The sequence below is a fragment of the Kogia breviceps genome, chromosome 11 (genome assembly GCF_026419965.1).
Source record: "Kogia breviceps isolate mKogBre1 chromosome 11, mKogBre1 haplotype 1, whole genome shotgun sequence".
NCBI classification, from domain to species: domain Eukaryota; kingdom Metazoa; phylum Chordata; class Mammalia; order Artiodactyla; family Physeteridae; genus Kogia; species Kogia breviceps.
Window position 1 is genome coordinate 92,964,207 of NC_081320.1, and position 21,462 is coordinate 92,985,668.

The following is a 21,462-nucleotide window of genomic DNA, read 5'->3' on the forward strand; positions in this document are numbered from 1 at the left end:
CAGCTCTGACAGTCCACATTTCCTCATGGGAGCTGGGACTCCGGGTCCCTTAGGGGCAGCTGGCTGTTTCCAAACAACGGGACAAAAACAGTTCTAGGCGGGGCAGCAGGGCCAACTTGGTTTTAGCGTCAATTCTCTGAGAAACTTTTGGAAAAATCACCTCCTCTTTCTGGGCCTCAGTTTCTATATGGTAAAGTAGGGGGTTTGCAAGATAATTTGGTATTCAGTGGTTTAGGGTCTGGAATATCTGAGAAGCCGCTGGAAAGGTTTCCAACTAGTCTGAGAGAAATAGCAATCTCGCCGACTGCCAGGGCCATTGCAACTCATCTGCAAACCGGTAGAGTCTTTCCTCTTTTCCCCGTGAATATTATGTTTGCATACTGAAGGTTAAGTAGAGAAAGCAGAGGCCAGAATAAGCAAGAATGCGAAGGCGGCTGGAGATGCTAGATCCAGTCTGAAAACAATCTGTGACTGAAAATAGGAGACCACGTCCTAAGACAGAATCATCAGAAAATCTCCACAATCAGATAATCTGTCGTTATGACAATTGAGTTGAAAGTCTCTCGGTTGAGCACAGCCATCTGTGGGAGCGGGACGGACAGCAGTCATCCTGCTTTCTGGGCTCTGGGAAGTATTTTGAACCCGTCAGCAAACCATCCATCTGCTTTGCCTTCCTCATTCCTGAAAAGCGCATCTGCAAGAAAGCACAGGGCTGAAGGCCAGGAGAGGTGCGTTTGAAGCTTCCAGGTTCCTTTGCCCACTTAGGTGAGGATCAGGGATTCCTATAAAGAGCTCCCCGTTCTTTCTGGGAGTAGCCGTGCTTGAAGGAGCAAATGCTTTTTTTTTTTTTTTTTTTTTTTTTTTGGTGGTACGCCGGCCTCTCACTGTTGTGGCCTCTCCCGTTGCGGAGCACAGGCTCCGGACGCGCAGGCTCAGCGGCCACGGCTCACGGGCCCAGCCGCTCCGCGGCACGTGGGATCTTCCCGGACCGGGGCACGAACCCGTGTCCCCTGCATCGGCAGGCGGACTCTCAACCACTGCGCCACCAGGGAAGCCCAGCAAATGCTTTTTGAAGCTTGCAGAGGACCACATGTAAATGTCCTGCTGAAACTGACCTGCTGTGCACCCTCCCTGCATTGCTCTGTAGGAAAGGATGCTTGTCGCTCTCCAAGAGCCCTGTCAGGACTTTAGGCAAACACAGGCCATTTGGAATTTCCACAGATGCATGGATTGTCATGGAGAATGTAGCCAGCTGCTAAGTGGGGTATGAGTCTTCCCTGCCTTTCACTTGGCCATTTACTCCGTTCATGAATGTTTTATTGGATGCTTACTATGTGACAAATACTGCCCTTCTCCACTCATTCCCCATCCCTTTTCGAATATAAATTCCAGGAGAGCAAATATTTTGTCAGTCTTGTTCGTGGGTGAGTATCCAGTGTCTATAAAAATGCCTGGCACATAGGAGACTCTTATACATATTTAGACGGACTGGGCTAGGGGCTGGAGATATTGAAATCAGCCGAGGATTTCTCCCTCTCTTCATGAGCTTGCCACAGGGTGAGGGAGTAATACAGGCAGATATTTATTGCAAGGTGGTAAGCTGTAGCATGGAGGTATGTGTGTGGGAAGGGTGAGAATTCTAGTCCTTCCAGGGATTTTTAGACTTTCTCCAAGTACTGTGTTCAGTTCTGGGCACCCTTCATCAGGAGCAGCCTTGACCATTCAGAGCAGGTTCCGAGACAGTGCCTTGTCTCTGGAGGGCTGCAGAAGGCACTGTGTTGAAGGCAGAGAAGGAAAACCCAGGTGGCAGTGAGCCCTGCCTCAAACCTGACCAGCTGGTGACCAGAGCAGCGTTGACAGTTCTGTCCAGCAGACAGAACCAGGGACAGTTGGTGGCAGCATCAGGGAAGCACATCTTTTTTCAGTATAAGCGAGATCTTTCTAGCAATCAGATCTCTAAGGGAGCAAGTTACCTTTTACTGGAGTTTTGAGCAGCAGCTGGCAGTGTGGAAGGAGGGATTCATACCCTCCAGAGGATGGAGCTTGATCAGAGATTGCAGACTCAGTTCCCTGCACATGCATTCTGTGGGGCGATGCCCTGTTCCTGCAGAGGGACCAGAGGCTAAAGGGCAGGCCCACCCTTCAGCATGTATTAGGCTAAGATTTCATTTGAGCCAAAGAGTCTTCTGATTTTTTTCTTTTAAATTACTAAGCCAGATACCTGCCAGTGTCCTTCCCAATCCTATGATGCACAATAAAGCTAACTTTAATCTAGACCATGTTAGCACTTTACATTGGCTTATAGAATGTTGACATAATCTTTGAAAGTGATTCTTAACCTTGTGGGCACCTTTGACCTACTTTAAATGTCACAGAAACTGTTTCCCAGGAAAATTCACGTACATCCTTACAACAGAATGCTGTCTGTGGGAAAGCACTGAGGACCGTTTTCCATGAAGCCTGTTGAAGAATCTTTCTTCAGCCTCTGGACCTCAGGGTAAGATTCCCTGTTTTAGTCTCATCCTAAACCTTACAGATGGAGAGATGGAAACCAGGAGGTAGCATTGAGGGGTCGGGAGAGGAAAGTCCACAGAACCTGGAGTCCAAGTTTTTAATTCAGATCCTGGTTCTGCTTTTCAGAGATGCACTCTTGGGTGCTTTGGAATACTGAAGAAAAGTTGTACACAGTAGGCAATGAGAGAATGATGAAAAAAGAATGACTTTTCAAGTCTATCTGAAATTGAGAGAGGAAAAGATAAGAGATAAAACAGATAACAGAAGCAGAGATGTAGAAACTGGATGGATGACAAGTCAGAAAGGGGAGCAGACGCCACATGTACAAAACAGAAACCCAACTGTCAGGGTCCAACAGCTCGTATGGGAACTACCAGCTCACGGCCAAGCCAGGGCAGCATGGAAAGTCCATGGCAGGGTCCTGGTCCTCAGGGCACCCAACAGTTACACCCAATCCTTGCAAGACTCCTAGACTTCTCCCCTCACATTATTATGGGGTGCTCTGTACCTATAGTGAGGAAGAGAAACCATGTCTACTTAAAATAGGGGCTAGAGGTGTTAGGGCAATGGTGAGCCCAGTGGGGTAGGTGTCACGATACCTGCCATTGGCAGTGGAAGGTTTGTCTAGAGGCTGCTCTGCTTTCTTGGTTATGCCGAGCTGAGAAGCTTCCACTGAACAACAATTTCTTAATCTCTGCTTCACTGCAATGGCCTGAGAAGTGATGATTGCCTGGAAAAGGGTCTCAGAGTTAATAGGGCAGCACATTTAAATGCTATGGACCTTCATTCCTTTGTTCATATAATGCAGATAAAATCACAATTGCAGTGCTTACCGTCGTATGAGACGTTAAAGATGGTTATTTGGGTGCAATTACTTTGTAATCTGAGTGTTAAGTGTGGGGATTGTCCTGTCTTGTGTGGGTTGTGTGGCCAGGAGGTGGCCAGGGCAGCAGCGTAGAGTCTGGTGTTCTCAATACTTTACATGTAAATCACAGTTGAGCTTCTAGCGGAATATCTTGCCATTCTTTCTCTGCATACTATTTATGTCGGATGTTGCATGGAGAATGCGAGATCTCCTTTTGAACAAAACTGATCAGGTTTCAGATTTCTGACACCCATTAGCAGACCAACTGTTGTGAAGTCATTTAATTTCTTTTAACCACAGTCTCCTCCCTCCTCGGCATAAGATCCCTAGCTTCAAAGAGAAATGTCCTCCCCTCCCTGCCCCACCTATACCACGTGAACCCCCAGAGAAGGGGGCTTGCTCAGCCACCACCTCCATGCCTATTGTTTTTTTAAAAAAATAAATGAATTTTTTTATTTTTGGCTGCATTGGGTCTTCGTTGCTGTGCGTGGGCTTTCTCTGGTTGCGGTGAGTGGGGGCTACTCTTCATTGCGGCGTGCGGGCTTCTCATTGAGGTGGCTTCTCTTGTTGCAGAGCTCAGGCTCTAGGCGCGCGGGCTTCAGTACTTGTGGCTCACAGGCTCTAGAGCACAGGCTCAGTAGTTGTGGCGCACGGGCTTAGCTGCTCTGTCGCATGTGGGATTTTCCCGGACCAGGGCTCGAACCTGTGTCCCCTGCATTGGCAGGCAGATTCTTAACCACTGTGCCACCAGGGGAGTCCCCTGCCTGTTGTTTTGTTACCTTTTCTGTCCTTTCTTTTTCTTTTTTTAGTGCTAAGCCTGCTCTGTATTAGGGTTTGTCTATTGCTAGTAGCTTTTTCTCAGAAGTTTATGTGTTTCATAATATTTAATTATGCTTTTTTGCCCCTAGCATTAAGACTTATTTGCCGATAGTCTCTTGGAATTGCATTCCTAGTTTCTCTGGAAGATATTTGCCCCAGCAGAACTCTCCTTCCTCATCTGCAGGGCTGCCCACACTCCTTGGACACTGGTTACGGCCCTGGCCTGTCAGTGCCCTGGGAATCCATTTCTCATCAAAGATCAGCTCTTTCGTAGCAGGTTTCACTCAGGTACTGTCTTTTCTTCTTTCCTTGTCTCTCTCCAGCATGTCCCTCCCCGCCCACCCACTGCCCCAATCACAACTTGGCATCTGCCCCAAAGGTGTTGGTAAAGATGAGAGTAAAGAAAGAACGTGGACGTGTTGGCCTTATCGAGTTGATGGCCAGTATCGCTGAGTCCTGGTGTGGTCTCAGGTGGGTTTAAGACCAGGTGAGCTGCTGTCTCCATATTCCTCCTCCCTCGTGTTTTGTGCGGAATGGACCGATATTTCGCCTGAGGCAGAGTCCTTCTTTGTCCCGCCCCGCATTGGCCCTTATAGGGAAGGTAGAGAAAACTAGCTTAGATACGAAGACACTCTAATCTCCAGTTCACTGATAAATCCAACTGTAATTGCAGTCTCTATGTCTTTACTTCTCCATTCTCATTTCCCCAAAACTCAAGGATAGAAATATCCAAGTAAGATTTCGGTTGGCATTGGGTCAGTTTGTACCAGTGGAATTTTATTTATCTTTACAGGAAGAGTACAGAAAGCCTTCAGCCTCTCACCTAAAAGATTCCATAATTCTGCTGTGGTTTTTCCCGCTCAGTGTTTATTTTGGTGAGGGCGTCTCACATTTATTTTTGGTGTAGTTTTGTATGTGCTGACTTACACATAATACATAGATTTTCAAAAATTAATTTTATTGGAGTAGAGTTGATTTACAATGTTGTGTTAGTTTCTGCTGTACAGCAAAGTGATTCACCTATACATATCTATTCTTTTTCATATTCTTTTCCATTATGGTTTATCACAGGATATTGAATAGAGTTCCCTGTGCTCTGCAGCAGGACCTTGCTGTTTATCCATTCTCTATATAATAGTTTGCATCTGCTAATCCCAAACTCCCAGTCCATCCCGCCTCCACATCCCCTCCCCCTTGGCAACCACAAGTCTGTTTTAATTCTTCCGATTGTTTTAGCAGAAAAAACCTGGATATATTTCCAGGCTGGCATTATCTGGAGATGGCTTGGGAGATTAGATAGATGCTGTGGCCACACATTCATTTGTACTTTTATGTTATCATGAGGTTGAATTGGCCAGTGTTTTACTGAGAACACACTCCCCCTTGATGCCCTGCTCCAGATGGGGACACAAGGGAGGGGAAGAGAGAATTCTAGCAGCAGAAGCAGAAGCATATGGGCATGACGAGGAGCCTGGAGCAGACAGACCAGAAAGATCTGTGCCTGACCACATGCAAGAGCCTCTGCAGAAAGCTCTGAGATAGCCAGGAGACACATTGCCAGCAAGTAGGATGGTGGGGCTTAAGTTGGTATAATGGGCATTTAAACACGGTACTGCTCAAAGGGGGAGGATTACTGGCATAAAAGATGTATACAGCTGTCCAGGAAAACTATAACAGTACACACAATGAGCCCATATTATCTTTCATTCATAAGTATAATTGGAAAACTAAGGATAATCAGATTTGAGGCAAACCCAACAGCATGAAAAAAGACCAAGATGAACAACAGAGCAAATTCAGGATGCACAAGACACTTAAAAACACTTAAAACACTATTTATCATTTTAAAATTTGAGAGCATATTGTATCAATATAATCCCAAAAGGTCAATATAAAAAAGTGAGCAGTCAGCAAATAAAAACTAGACATGGGAAATTTAAAAATATGATGCTGAATTCGAAATGTCAATGGGTGGCTTAAATAATAACATCAACACAACTAGCTGATCACAAAGATAAAGTCTAGGACGTTGAGTAAACAGACAGAGGTCGAAAACAGGAGAAGCAAATAAAGAAACATGAAGGGTAAGTCCAGGGGTTCAACATCCATCCAACTGCAATTCTAGAAGGGGGAAAGAAAAATAATGCAGGAAATGAAGCAATCAAAGAAAAAATAGGAAGATCATTTTCTGAGCTGAGAAGTTGAATCTTCACCTGGTACAGTGCACTGAGAGCCGAGATGGATTAATCGAAAAAGATAAATCTTGGATTAACGAAAAATATATATTTCACAAATCCTAGGCTAGAAAGATAATCTCTTGGGCTCTAAGAGAGAAAAACACGTGTTATCAACAAAGAAACATAGATTGTTTTCATTAGCAGCTTTAGGGCCAATATAGAGCATTGTTTTTAAAATTCTGAGAGAAGATGGTTTGAATCTAAAATTCTATCTAGATGAAACATTAATCAGGTTACAGCCAAAATAAAACACTTCTAGACATATATTATATCAGAGTTTACTTCTCACATATGCTACACAGAAAAAATAATTGCTTTAGGAGACATTTTAGCAGAATAAAAAGGGAATCCATGAAAGAGGATGATATAGGATATAAAAAAGAGGGCATTAGGGCACAGCCTGAGTGAATGAAAAAAGTCACAAAGAAATCAAAAGAGGTTTCATTAGACTTCGTTGCTTGGAAAATTCTCTTGAACAACACAAGACTTTCTTTTCTTTATAGGTCTAATTGTATTACTTTATTCTTTCTATTTTTGAATTAACTTATAGACTCAGTACGTAAGACTTACAGAAGTTAGAGGAAGGTTTACGTATCAAAAACCTTGGCAAAGTATAGATAACACTTAGCTAGTGTTAAAGTCTTTAAACAGGGGGCCCTTAGGCGGGGGGAGGGTCTAATGCCTTGTAGCTTACAGAGCGAATCAAAACTCAATCCAGAGTCCGCGCACTCGAATCTGAGGAAGTGAAACTGAAGGACAACCAATCACAAACAGCCAAGGAGGCTCTCCTAAATAAGCAACTAACTGAGTGAGCTGTAGCCAATCAAATAATTTCTTTGCTTTGCTTCCGTGTCTCCTCTATAAAAAATCTCTTCCCCAGCTCCTGTCATTGGGGTGCTCCTAATCACTTTTGGTTTGGTGCTGCCCTATTTGGACGACGTTTGCTCAAACTCTCCAACATTTTAATGTGCCTCAGTTTACCTTTTAACACTAATAAAAGCAAAGAGGAAAGGGGGATGTCAAAGTTTGTATAAATGTGCTAATTTCTTTATGTGCTGTTCGTAGTGGCTGCCGATGAAGTGTGGGACTCGGTATTAGGAAAGTGGGGTAAATTTCACTTTCTCATATCCCTCTGATAACATAAGCACTATTTTAAAACAAAACCATCCAGCCTTTCCTTTTGTAAAATCCCAGGCTGGTGAAGTCTGCTAGATCCCAGGGTTTAAGCTTCCCCAGCTATCTCATTATTTATAATCAAAGCACTTTATATGTCTCTCTCATATTGTACCCCTCAGAAACCATCCTGGTTTTGTTTTGTTTTTCCCAGCAAAGAGAAAAACCCACAAGTCAGACCTCGCCTTGGAATGATTTTCCTTCCCTATGGATACAGTCACGGCTTTTTAAAAGTGAAATACTTTTATTTCTAGTAGCTAAAATTCAAGATGAAAAGCCAGTTATAGGATTTCTGATATTGGGATGAAAATAATTGCAAATCAAACCTGTGTAATTAAGGAGATTATCACAAACATGGCAGTGTCGTGAAAACAACTCGTGTATCAAGGTTACTTCTGACTGAATTCGCATCAACTTTGTGCACCTTGGACAACCTTCAGGAAATAATGCTCACCCCAGTTTTGCTGGGGCCCTCCCACACAAGCAAGATCACTCTTTTTTTTTTTTTTTTTAAAGAGGGTCATTTATTCAGGATGCCAGAAAAAAAAGAGGAATTAGCAAACTAATGAGTTATCTTTGTACTTTGCATACAGACTGGAAGATTAATCTTTGTTAACTGCTTGTTTAATGTTACAGTTAATAATTAAGTTACCTTGTCGCCCTGGACCATCCATCATTTTATGAACTGTGGGGTTTATGTTTTGTGCTTTTTCCTCCATTTTTAAAGGTGGTTGCTTATCTTTGCTTAAGGTTGATTTTGGATTAAAGAAACCTAGATGGTTATTGAGAAAACTGTTGATGTTTGAGGGATAAGTTTTCACACAAAATATTTTTGTCCCTTATGGTTTCAATGAAGGTATCTGTTTTTTAAAAAATTTTTATTGAAATATAGTTTTGTTTTTTTAATATCTTTATTGGAGTATAATTGCTTTACAATGGTGTGTTAGCTTTTCCTTTATAACAAAGTGAATCAGCTATATGTATACATATATCCCCATATCCCCTCCCTCTTGCGTCTCCCTCCCACCCACCCTATCCCACCCCTCTAGGTGGTCACAAAGCACCGAGCTGATCTCCCAATGCTATGCAGCCGCTTCCCACTAGCTAGCTATTTTACATTTGGTAGCGTATATATGTCCATGACACTCTCTCACTTCATCCCAGCTTACCCTTCCCCCTCCCCATGTCCTCAAGTCCATTCTCTACGTCTGCGTCTTTATTCCTGTTGATTTACAATGTTGTGTTAGTTTCAGATGTACAGCAAAGTGATTCAGTTATACATAATATAAATACATATATTCATTTTTTATGTTCTCTTCCATTATAGGTTATTACAAGACGTTGAATATAGTTCCTTATGCCATACAGTAGGTCCTTGTTATCTATTTTATATATGGTAGTATGCGTGTTTTAATCCCAAACTCCTAATTTATCCCTTCCCCTCTTCCCCCTTGGTAACCATAAATTTGTTTTCTCTAACTTATTTACAAAACAGAAACAGACTCACATAGAGAGGCATCTGTTGATTAAGGGGAGAAAGGTAGAGTGAAAGAGCATTGGTTTGGAAATCAGACGTGAGTTCTAGCCTTGCCAGTTAGCTCCGTGGGTTAGGGTGTAAGTAATTTAACCTCTTTGGACCTCAGTTTCCTCCCGTGTAAAATGAGGGAAGTGTAGTCGAAGGCCTCAACAAACTGCTCCAGCTTTCACATTTTTATAATTGTATATGATCAGCCAGGAATAAAGCCCTTTTTTAGAAACATGTTTCTTTTTTTTTTTTTTTTTTGGTTTTTTTTGCAGTACGCGGGCCTCTCACTCTTGTGGCCTCTCCCGTTGCGGAGCACAGGCTCCGGACGCGCAGGCTCAGCAGCCATGGCTCACGGGCCCAGCCGCTCCGCGGCACGTGGGATCTTCCCGGACCGGGGCTCGAACCCGTGTCCCCTGCATCGGCAGGCGGACTCTCAACCACTGTGCCACCAGGGAAGCCCAGAAACATGTTTCTTTTGACCAAAAAAAGAAAAAAATAGCTTGCAGGTAGCTACCTGCCTTAACAATCTTCAGTGGAATATTAGTTTGATGTCTACAATGTATCTCCAATCTTAACTAAACATGCCTTTTTTCATGATCAGAAGTCACTATAGAAACCGCATTGACAGGGCCTGTTGTAAGGAGGCTTGAACATTTTGAGGGCTTTGGAAGACACTGACAAAAAAGGGGGAGGAGGAATAAACAATGGCTTTTGTTGTAACTGCCTTCCCTTTCAGCAGTCTGGCCACAGCCTCAGCATCATTTAAAAGTACCAAGGGTTCCTGCAGTTTCCTTCCCATGGATTAGGGATTCTGTTCAGGAAACAGCATTCAGGAACTAGCTGATGCTCTGGTCATGCTGATGCCTTTAATAGTATGCAAACTTGGGTGAGTCATATAAACGCTCTGCTTCAGTTTGGCCTTTGAAAATAAAGGCAAAGAGAAACAAACCAGGCAAAGCAGGAGCTGGAAGACTGGGGTTTTTCTACCTCCCCGGCTCAGTCATCAGCCAGCTGGGTGTCTCAATGTCCTCCTCTGTACAACGAGTTAGATGCCGTCAGAGAAAGGGGGGCTCCCGTAGGTGGGTCACGAGTGGGGGACCCTGGACTTCTGCCTGTCATTCTTGTTCCTTTTTTGGTCCCTAGGAGGCACTCTTGAGGCCTTTTGGAGGAGCTAGGAGCACGGTTTGACATCTCAGTCTGGAAAGCTCTTCCAGGCCAGCCCCAGAAAAGGCACTGATAGGGAGGGGGTAAAAGAGTTAGGATGAAAGGCCGGGTTCCTGGGTGGTTTTACCCAGCAAGCCCTGAGACACAATTGGAGTGGCCTCAGGGACCCTGGCTCTTCAGATGTTCCTCTGCCAGGCTCCTGCGGGCAGGAAGCCAAAGCAATTCTGCTGTAAGGGGCTACATGTAATCCTAAAACACCTCCCGTTCTGCGAAACTGCACTGCACAGCACGGGCAGGTCACTCAGCCTTGTTACCTACCATACCACCAGGAAAAAACATAAGCATCATAATAAAGAGACTGGCCCGTTAAAACACAAGCACAAAAACCAGGTTTAATTTCTAATAAATAAGGAAATACTACAGTAAAGGCAGAACTGTACTCTAAAAAAGGTGGAGGTACCTCACAGAAGGGGTATTAGGACAGGGCAGGGATGCCTCTTTCAGGAGACAAGAATATAGTACACGTAGATCAGGCAGAATCGTGCAGGGAGCAATTGCACTGCAGGCCACGTGGTGAAGCTGCACTTAGTAGAGAAAGTGGGTGTGGGCGTAGTGTCGAGTACTGGATTTTTCTACTGCTCTCTGCACACAGCTGTGCAGTGTATTTTCTGTTCAAAAGCTGTTTTTTTTTCTTTTTTGTAGCGCAAGATATTGCCGTGCTGGGAAAATATTGCTGTGAATTGTAATTTCTGCACTATCTTGCTATCATTCCCCATTTACCAACTGCATATGAGCAAATTTGTGTTACACAGTTGTGTGCTGTAGCAGAAAACCCAGGACGGTGGTGTCCATCTGTTTTCATTAGGCCCACCCCAGAATCGATGATGGATGAGAGACAAGAGGGCTGCCTGGCTACTTCTGGTCCTTTAAGCCCAGCAAACCCACCCACACATCCTTCCTTTGCACTTGTGAAAAAGAGACTGCAAACTTCAAGAGTTTCTTGGACAATGAATTGCTCAAGACCACCAAGCCAGTTTCTCTGGCATCTCCCTGGATCCAGGCTCCTGACTCTTTCCTACTTCAGTTTCATCTCTGGTTACCTTGGATTTATCAACTCTCCCGGTCTGGTGTTGGGGATCCTAGTTCCCTAATATTCTGGTTAGTATCCATTCATTCATTCATTCATTTATTCTTCTGGTCTATTGGCCTCAGCATCTCAAGCATTATTACTATGGATTAAGAACTCCTTGTACCAGCCGCTGATTTCACAGAAACCCCATTCCAGGACTGAGGCAACTTTCTTCTTGGTCTCTGTTGGAAAGATGTAAATATTCAGTTAGCAGTGGAGCTCATGAGACTTAGAGAGAAATGTGTTTACCTTCCTCTCCCTACTCCTTGTCCTGGTTTCTCCAGGTGCTATTTTGCCATTAAAAAAAAAATTGTGATGTCTACTCTGAAGGGTCAGGATTAGAAAAGCAATATTTCTGCAGGTGAGTGGTCAGTAATGTGATCCATTGCTCTTTGAAATGTGTTGTTAGGTGTCCAAGGTCAGAGCCTGGCCAGACGTCCTATGCTGACAACACATAAAATATTCAGGTTTACTGTCCATTCAGGCGATGTTGTCAAGAACCACACACGGGCTTCTGGTGACAATAGGGTTTTAACCGGTTTATTGAACAGGTGAGACTCCAGAGGGTGCAGGCACGATACTACTTATTTTGCCACTCAGTCCTATTTTTTTGGTCATCACTTCCCAGGCCTTGGATGATCTCCCTGTCATAGTCGACAGCTTTCTCGGTCATTCTCAGGTAGAGGAGCAGAGTCCAATCTAAATGAAAACATACACTGCTGATCCTATTCCATGCTCTTCTTTCTTAGCTCAGGCTAACTATAAAATTTCACAACAGATGTGGGTAGGCACAGTGTGGTCTATTTCTCACTCTTCCTCTCCTGGTCCTCCATCCTCATGTCTGTGCTGCTTCTATGCTTTTCAGGATTAGAGTGGAGAACAGCAATAGGAGGAAAAGGGTTAAGTCCAATATGACTGGTGGTATTGAAATCAGGAATCAAGTCTGCTGTAGGAGCCTCTCTACAGCAGGTTCCCAGATGCTGACTGTCTCCCATGGGGATATTCAGCTATCCACCCCATACTCCCTCGCGGCTATTCCCCCATCCAGGCAATGCGCTCACAGGCAGACTTCTTACATTTCCCCGCAGCTGCTTCTCCAGTGGTTTACGCGCAAAGCCTTTGTCTTCTGGGGGCTTCTGGCTCTTCCAGGAAGTCCTCTTGGTGAGGTCTTTTCAAGATGGTGCAACTTGGGCATTGGAAAATCTGTCCCCTTACCCCTCCTCCAGTAGAAGTGCAGATTGTTCCCACTGAAGACATTCTCTCTCCAGTCTCTGTCTGCAGGGCAGCTCCAGTCAACCTCTCACCTCCAGACTTTTCTAGGAGAGACTCAGGCACCAGACTCTGTACTCCACCTAGCTTCAGGGGTCAGAAGCCCAAGAATGCTTTTTACCAAGTTCCTCTCCAATAGTAGCTCAGGATGAAGCTGTCAATTTCTGCAGCTCAGCAAACATCCAACTCTGGGGTGACCCTAATGTCAAAAGTAAATCCACTGAAGCTTTGCCTCTTTCAGCATCAGACAGGGGTGGGGAGAAACTCCCCCAGGGGAAGGAGAGGCAAATGCCACAGTGCTCTTGGTTGACAATTCTCTTCAAAGAAACTCTGTCTCAGATCAACCTCCTTTGAATTTCTCATCTATTTTTTTTTTTTTTTTTTTTTTTTGGTATAAGGTAGAAGTGCAAGACAAGGAGACAAGGTGACGGGTATAGAATTGATTTTGCTATCTCTTGGCAAGACCCACAAGGACAGCCCAAGTCTTCTCTTTAAAACATGGGTGTTTGTCATCTTTTTTAAAATGTTTTCCATCATTGGAACTTCAGCAGAAACTCAAAACCAAAGAAAAGTCCCATTGAATATCTGCTCTACAAATAACTGGACAATCAAAATTTCATTTTAACTTTCAATCCCTGTCATCATAGGGAAAACTGCTGACCTTGGGAATGTCCGTGGATACATTAGTGTGTAATTCTGACGTGTGTAATATTAACAGATCTAGATCCAGGCGGGTCATTCTCAAGTCTTAGAGGATGTAAGAATCGCTGCAGGAGCCGGTGACAGTGGATCCTCTTTGGAGTCGTACTCAGATATTCCGATGCAGTAGGTCTGGGGCAGGACCTAGGAATCTGCATTTTAAATTAACATCCCCTCCCCTCTTGGATTCTGGAGTAGCTAGTCCCTGGACCACAACTTGGAAAAACAGCACTCCAGGCAACTCAGGCGCTCTCTAGTCCATGCTGGCAGTGGAGGGCAGATTAGTCTAGTTCCAGACTGATGGCCGAGGGCAGACCAGGTGAAAGCCTGACCCTTATAAAGTCCTCCTCCCAGAGCAGGCTCTCCCACGTCTCTACTGTGCTCCAGAGCCTTTAAGGTCACCTAGAGCTTGGTTACAAACGGGTGCTCAAGTTCTGTCCAGAGCATGGGAGCTGTGGGCTGCTCCCACCCTTACCGTGGGCTGAATCTCTGCCCTCTGAGAGGACAGAAGTTGTGTGAGGACGGCATGGTGCGTCTACCATGACTGGGACTCCAGGCCTGGCTCTTCCCCATCCAAGATCCCTCTCATTTCTGGCAGAGGCTATGGTTTCCCTTTGCTCCTTACCAACTCCAAGAGGATTTCTGAAATGTCCTGATTTGGGTTGCAGCAGTTGATGTCATGGTGAAATACACGGCCTCTAAAAAACCAACCTGGCTAACTCCTTAATCTACACTGGGTTTCCGCTCAGGTAAAAATCAATAAAGAAATATTGGAGTGCCAAAAGCACTACTCATAAAAAATGATTGCTTATTATATATACTAGAATGAGGAGCATACTAATATTTCGTTTAAACTATATATTAATTTTATTATATTACATAACTATATCCTATATGAAAAAGCATTATTATTTTTTCCTCCTTTCTACCCAAACCTCTCCCCAAGTGTGACATACGCTTCTAACAAATGAAAGTATATTTAACTCCTATATATTTTTTCTACTGTGAAGAGCATTGTGCTTGCCTCCTATGTGCTATGAGAGGTGATACCCTTAGAAATAAGAGTAAATCATCCTGAGATTCCAGTCACTATATATTCATAAGACTTGCATTTGAAATCAAAGGCAGAGGGGTTGTTGTGCCATTAGATCTTCATGACAAACACTAGGGAGATTCTCACATCAGAATAAGAAAATAGAAGAGGTTATTCAGAGAAAAAAAGAACCCACTCATTTGTATGTTTCTGATAGAGCAAAATATTATTAGGAAGATGCTAATCACCTACAGAACTAACATGTAGCAAGCTAACAAATCTTGACAAATTAACAAGACAAAGGGAAAAATGAAATGGAAAGTAGTAAATATGAAAAGATAAAGAAAGGAATAATTCTTAGACAAAATACCATGTGGAATAAATCCATAACATCTCTCATTAATAATAAGGTTTTTTCTGTAATTCCTTCAAATCAAAACCAGCAACAACAAAAAACCTAATGAAAAATGGGCCAAGGACTTGAAGAGACATTTCCCCAAAAGATATACAAATGGCCAATAAGCACATTAAAAGATGCTCAATATTACCATTCACTAGGGAAATGCAAATCAAAATCACAATGGATGAAGGAATGGGGAATTAATGTTTAATGGGTACAGAGTTTCACATGGGAAGGAGAAAAAGTTCTGGAGATGGATAGTGCTGCTTGTTGCATAACAATGTGACTGTACTTAATGCCATAGACCTGGACATTTAAAATGGATTAAAATGGTCAATTTTATATTACGTGTATTTTACCACAGTAAGAAGAAAAGAATTATAAGCTCTCTCTTACTGAGCACTTATTATATGCCAGGAACGATTATATGCATTTTGTCTTATCTACACAACTACCACCTGGAATGTATCCCCAAATTTCATCCTCCAGGACAGAGTCAATGTCAATAGCCAGTCATTAGTGGAGCCTATATTGGAACCGAGGTCATCCTCCCTTCAATCAAAGCTCTTTTTAATTGACCTCCCCTCTTCGCTATTTGAAATGTCTTGTAGGATGTAGCACTTTCTAGGGAGGCCTAGAGCATGGCGGGTGCTGGCTGGGTGAGGAGCTGTGGAGGGTACAGGCCTCTGGAGCCTCCATGGGAGGAGGTGTGAGATCTCTCTTCATCTGAACAGGACTCCATTTTCCCAAGTGCAACGCTATGACTTCTGACTACTAAGGAGTTAATTAAAAATGCAGAATTCTCTCTCCATCACACTCTTCCTAGATATATGAATTTAATACTCCTGGGAGATGTTTAAGCAGACTGAAGTTTCAGACTCATGGCATTAGAGGCAATTCAGGCTTTCCAGGACAGATGTGACAAGGAGAAGCAGCCATTAAACAGGCAAAGGTTGAGTGGACTCTTCCAAGTGAAGAACATACTAAGGGAATGTTCCCATGGAAAAAATCATCCAAAGGGTGAGTTGAAAATTTTAGTGAATACATTTCATTCCCTTCCACTGTACTTAATTTAGCTTAATTTAACTCTTCTAAATATGACAGAGTGGAATAAGACACAGTTCTTGCCCTCTTGTGGTTCACAGTCTATTAAGAAGATAAGGACATGTACAGCTAGCCATGTGATAACTGTACCAAGAATAAAGTTACATAGGGGTCACCAAGCAGGAAGTGATTAAAGCATATGGGTGGGGATGCAGAAAGCATTTCATTGAAACAGTGACTTTGAAGATGAATATAATTTTGTCACATGGGAAAGGGGAAAATTCCATTCCAGAAAGAGGGAGATGTGTGAGCCATAAGGCACAATGTGCTTTGAGGCATGTTCTAAACTTTTAAATAATCCTAATCTACAGTTATGAGCATACTTTATAGTTTAACAAAGTAAGGCTAAATTAGACGATTTATTAGTAATTGGCAAAGCAGGAGTTGCTAGCCTCGTTTTGTCATGGCAAATACCAAGACGAAGAACTGAGTTCTAGGGTTTGTGAATCTTTTTAGTTGAGAAATTTCTACCATAATATCTCTCTAACGTGGGGAAAAGACTGGGGGAACAGTGGCAAGAGTTCTCTTTGGAGAAGTGTTCGTGAGACAGTCTTTGTGAGAACTCTGTATATTGAACAGCAGAGTAAAAATAGGAGTGATTATTATCAGTACGTAATTACTATAAACTTTGTGAGTACCATAGCAGTGTTTCCTGACCTGCGTGACCCCACGCACCAGGCTCTGAGTTTGAAAGTTGATCTTTGTAAAAATTCTTTGAGGAACATACCTTTCATTTCATGAAGCCATGGCAAAGTGTGAGTCACTGTAGAAATTCTCGTACTCATATGAATGTCACACTTGTCTCTCCAATTTAAACTGTCAGTCTCTGAGTAGGCAACTTTCAGGTAGGTGGTAGAGAATTCTAGATTAAAATAATTCAGATTAAGGTGGGAAGCGCTGAAAAGACCTAACTCTCTTGTAGGATGTATTTACATTGTGGAAGTATTACACATGAAGCAAATCAAAATGCACCTTTCATTGGAGAAATAATTACATGTGGGGGAGGTGGGGATTTTGAGAAAAGATATCCCTCAAGTTCGCTGAACTAGGTACAGAAAAATGAAGTGAGGACTTCAGTGCCTTTGCCTAGAAGGTCCCATCACTGCTGGAGTTACTCTGTCTTTATATAAGAAATGAAAACTGAAGTTCACAGATGGTCCTTTTTCTGGTTAAAAGGAAACCTCTGGGACTGGCCTTTTCAGATAACTAGGGGACATTATGATACATGAAAAAACAAGGAACCTGAGGGGATACTGCCGGAGCATCTCAGCTCCACTGGGAACAGCATTTTGGATTTACCTTAAATTTGCTCAGTTTTCAGTGTCAATGTCTGATAAATTAATGCGTGCTGGGAAGGCTTTTGCAAATATCCGGAGAGGAGATTTAGCAGGCAGGCCTGTAGCTCCGCAGATTCCACTATGAGGCATTTGCAGTAAAAGGAATATAAAACAACTTCTTTCTGGCAATTTATTCTGAAGCAGAATTTCAAATGAACACCAAGTAGTCCATTACATATTCCTGAATATATTTTGGGAGATGTTAAAAATCTCTTACATCTTCTCAATGGCAATAATCTGCATTTAATGTTGTCTGAAAGTTCCAAAGAAGACCCCTGGAAAAAGTTTATTTGATTGTGTTCTTTCTTGGATTGATTTTAGTTTGTATCATTCAAAATCTCTTTGCCCTTAAATTTCAAAATTGTTACACCCTCCACATTTCCGTGCAGAATTTTAGGACGATGGGAAGGGAGGTGTGTCATTATCATGGCAGATGCATTTTGGGTGAGATCCTTTAGAGAGAGATGTCTGAATGTGGCATGTCGAAATGATCGCATATGCAAGGAAAAGGTCCAGGCAAGGGAGGTCAAGTAGAATCAAGAAGATCTACTAGCGTCTTTCTCCCAACATCCACCTTCTTAAATTACTGTAAAACTCCTCTGCTCCCAGTCTTCTTTTTCCCCAAACTAGTCTCCACACGGTTGCAGGAAAGGGTTTTCCAAAACATGTAAATCTAATTAGGCTTTCCCATCTGCCCGCCTCTTAAGCGCAGGTGGATCACGGGGCAGCGGGGCGCCTACCTCCTCCTTAAGCTTTGCTTCCTCTCGCTCCTCCGAATGCTGCTTTGCTGGGGGATGGGGGAGCAGGTCCCTTGCTGGTTTCTAAGCCTCCCCATCTCTTTCAAACCATGAGACTTGACTTTTGCCGTTTCCTCTGTACTGGAATGTCATTCTTGTCCTTGTTCAATAGATAAATCTCTACCTTTTCTTCCAGGCTCTGATGTAGGGTTTCCCACGGCAGAGTATGGACTTTGTTTATCTGGTTCACCATAGGAGTGCTGAGGGCAGGACTAGTACCTCTTCTAGAGCAAAGACTAGAGGAAGATGAGTTGGATGAATGAAAGGTCACCTCTGCTGATAGCCCCGCCTGCCACATGAGACCTCTTTGCTTCCGCTGCACTTTGTACAAACGCCATTAGCACTTACCACCCACTACTGCCGTGATCTCTTCACAGCTCTGCTCCCCATAGGCTAACGAGTTATTAAAAGGAAGGACCAGTAATATGTATCTATTTCCAGTGCCTGGCGCAGACTTTGGCCCAGGATTGGCTTCCAGTGATGAATGAATGCACCAATAAGTGGTAATGCTTTTACCAAAGATGATTAGTAGATAAAACAGTGAGGACAGTTATAATTGATCTTTTTCAACTTCCTTTGAGTAACTAGCTCCTTTGCCAACCATTTTTTCCCAAAAACTTGCTATCTCCCCAACAGGGTTTCCTCTGCACTCTGGACTTTTCCTGATTCCTCTATTATACATTTGTCAAAACTAAAATGATCTCAGATCTAGTCCTACTGCCTTATTTTACAAATGGAAAAACCAATATGAAGCAGAGGAAAGGATCTACTGAGTTACGCAGGGTGTATAAGAGGGCCCAGAGCAGACCCTACCCCCCCCCCCCCATAGCCTGGGCCCTGCTTCAGCACCTTCTTTGGAGTCTTTGCTTTCCAGTAACTGAGGTCCTGCAGGGGTCAGACTCCCCAAATTGGTAAAATACCCAGAGGTGCCTTTAGATGAATATGCTTCATCTCCAAGGTGGCATCTTCATTTTAATAGGGACCTTCCATCTTTTTAACACACAGTTGCCTACCCGGGTTCCCGGCATGTAGCAGATGGTCAATAAATGTTCTTTGAATATGAATAATGACGGGCTAGAAGGTTGAGATTTGAAAAAGGCTGTGGGGGAAGATTTTGGTGAGGAAGCAACCACACTTGTCATTAAAGCAAAGATGAGATACACAAGATGTACAAGAGCGATTATATTTTGTAGTTTTGCATGTGAACTTTCCCAAGATCCCGGCCAAGTACGATGATTGGGAAGGAAGAATTCTGAAGCTTACAAATCACACACACACACGCGCGCACACGCACACACACACACACTCATGACACGTAACAGTGAAGATAGTCCCTTAAAGTTGGGCTATCCCTTCCTCTAAGTCTGAACTTGACAGGCACCTCATGCTTCAGGAGCAGCTTCATCGTCCTAGTGGTCTGGAAATGACATCACACCTGCTAGGCTCACAAGTGAGTGAAAGAAACATCATGTCCATTTGCTGAGATAGTGAAGAGCCAACATTCAAACATTCATTTTTGTCACTTTTAAGTTCATTAACTAAGATTCCAAGAGCTTTTGGGTGGGCAGGACTAAAACCATCCTCTCTTGGGGAGAAGATTATGATTTTAAGGAAGTTGTGAAGGCCTCCACCCTGAGCTCCAGACTCGTGCATACACCTGTCCACTGTTCATCTCGGCCAGAATGAGCCACAGAAATATTACGCTCCACGTGTACAAAATTAACCTCAGCGTCTTTCTGTTCAAAGCTGCTTCAGGTTCTATACTAATGATTCTGGAGACTGGTGCTACCATCTACCCAGCTGCTCTCTGCACCTCTCCCTCCTTCTAAATAGTTCTGAGATTTTGGCAGTAATTCCTTTTCTTGCTGCCTCTGTACCATCCCTATTGTTTCTGCCCTGATTCAGGCAAACTTCTCATCAGTCGCCACCCTGCCAGCTCTGCCCCTTGACATCTCTCCCATCTGTACCTTTCCTCTGTCCCCACTGAATCACAGAGGAAGCTCACTCCTGGTCCAGAGCTTGATCTTGACTCCCTCTAATCCTGGCCCTCACTGAAGCCAGAGTGAGCTCTCTAAACAGCCATTCTTCTCATGGCCCTGGTCTCTGTCAAAGCTCTTCAGGGACATCTCATTGCCCTCAGGGTCAAGTGCAGACTTGTTAATACAGCCCAGGAGGCCCTCAGGGATGGGGCTGCAGACTCCTGATGGCATCAGGCTCTTTGCATCTGTCTTCAAGGTCTGGTCACTGAGATGACCCTCTGCCTTTTTCTGATCCCCTCTGGTCTGCACTAATTTTCACTTAACACCTACCTAATTATCTTCTGAAGACGTGGCTCAAAGGAAACATCTCTCCCTCTCTGAACCTTTTGCTGACATCACCTCTTCATGTCCTGCCAGGTCAGAATGAGATTATGCACAGAGAACAATACGTTGCATTGATTTTTCACATCTTCCTTCTCCAGGGCAAGAATCTTGTTTACATCCTTACATCACTGCCTCACACAGGGCCTGGCACAGAGTAGGTGCTCGACAATCTCTTACCGAATGAATAAAGCACAAGGAACTAGGGTATGAGGGGTGGCTGTAATGTTGGTAAGATAATCCCAGGGTAGAGTGCAGTTGGCAATCTAGGATCCACCTTTCAGAGAGGGCAGCCTGCATCCCGTTACTCTGTGGCTGGTTCTGAGGCTGAGCACTGGAAGTGAGAGTAAGATCACAAAGACTGTGCCACTGTCTCCCTTCCCAGAAGGAAAAGGCTGGAACTTGGGTGCAAAAAGCTGTAAAATAGGGTCTCATTTGGAAATCTGGGCTGTGTTTGGCCCACATATCTGAGATGCTTGGAAGATACTGTGACGGGTCACTGGGGAGGTAGGGTGTGGAGGTGGAAGGAAAAATCTGAGTGCCTTCACCTGGAGCATGAACTGTCAAGTTTATCACATGCCCTCCCTCTTCTACTTATGGAGCTGCCCATCTCCCCAGGTCATATGCGTTTTTGACTGATGACTACTTTTAATACACGGAGTGCTTTTGTGTAAAACAGCTTAGATAAATTGCACAAGGGAATTCCTTTTCTGGGGTAACCACAGTGCTGCTTCAGGGCATGTGGCTGCGGGAGCCGAGCAATGTCCGGGGCCCACTGTCCCCACTGCTTAAGCATGCATGGCATCCCGGCTTTGATTTTCATTGTGGCAGGCAGACTCTAAGATGGCCCTTAATGATCTCTGCCTCCTGGTATTCACACGTTGTGAAATTCCCTCTCCTTGACTTGCTTCTAACTAGCAGAGTATGGCAAAGGTGATGGGACAGCACTTCTGTGACTAGGTTAGAGAAGGTGATAGCTTCCATCACGCTTGTAGACTTTCTCCCTTCTGGCTTGGAGGAAGTAACCTGCCATGTTG